Source organism: Amblyraja radiata, chromosome 5 (assembly GCF_010909765.2).
Source record: "Amblyraja radiata isolate CabotCenter1 chromosome 5, sAmbRad1.1.pri, whole genome shotgun sequence".
Lineage (NCBI taxonomy): Eukaryota > Metazoa > Chordata > Chondrichthyes > Rajiformes > Rajidae > Amblyraja > Amblyraja radiata.
The window spans coordinates 72,633,665-72,634,635 of NC_045960.1; positions in this window are offsets into that span (position 1 = coordinate 72,633,665).

Consider the following 971-nt stretch of genomic DNA (forward strand, 5'->3'; position numbering starts at 1 on the left):
GACAATGATGAGTAAGGTGTTTCAAAGATTGTAGCACTATTGTGTACCATTTTGAAGTAATGCAGGTCATGAATCACAGACATACACGCATGCACACTCACAAACAAACAAGATGAGAATTTTAGTAATATATCTATCTTCTATGCTATTACTAAAACTCTCATCTTGACCATTTCCGGTCTGCGTTGTAATTAAATTTGCGCAAAAACGCTACCTTATATCGCTAGGATTTTTTGCCACCTTACTCACCGTTCTCCTTTACTCCAAGTCACCAAGTTTGTTCCGATCAGTGGAAGATTATAAAAGTTATGAAGGTTTAAAAAATCGTGAGATGAGCGGATTGGTCTTCTCGCCTGTCATTCACCACGAAGGTAACGCCCCTTCCGGCACCCGCTGTCTGGTGGGGAGAATAATACTGAAGCAGACTGCGAGAGGGGGCTATGTTCTGTGAGCAAGAGGCTGTGCTCTTTACAATTCAATCACAGTTATCAATTAACCCCATACATAACAGACATTTCCCTAACCCAATAATACAGTGGCTAATACATTGTTTTCAAACAGTGTTTCTCAGAGGAAGTGAACCTCGCAACATTTACCCTGATATGCAAGAAAACCAGACAAAGCTCAATACCTCATAATATAATAACAATAATAATATCTTTTATTGTCATTGCACGTCAGTGCAACGAGATTTAGTGTGCAGCTCCACTGATGTACAAGAAAGGTAAATAAATACAATACATAAATAAGCAAGCTGAATTGATTGTTCAAAAGGGAACTGCAGATGCTGGAATATCGAAGGTACACAAAATTGCTGGAGGAACTCAGCGGGTGCAGCAGCATCTATGGAGCGAAGGAAATGTCTGAAGAAGGGTTTCGGCCCGAAACGTCGCCTATTTCCTTCGCTCCATAGATGCTGCTGCACCCGCTGAGTTCCTCCAGCAATTTTGTGTACCTTCAAGCTGAATTGA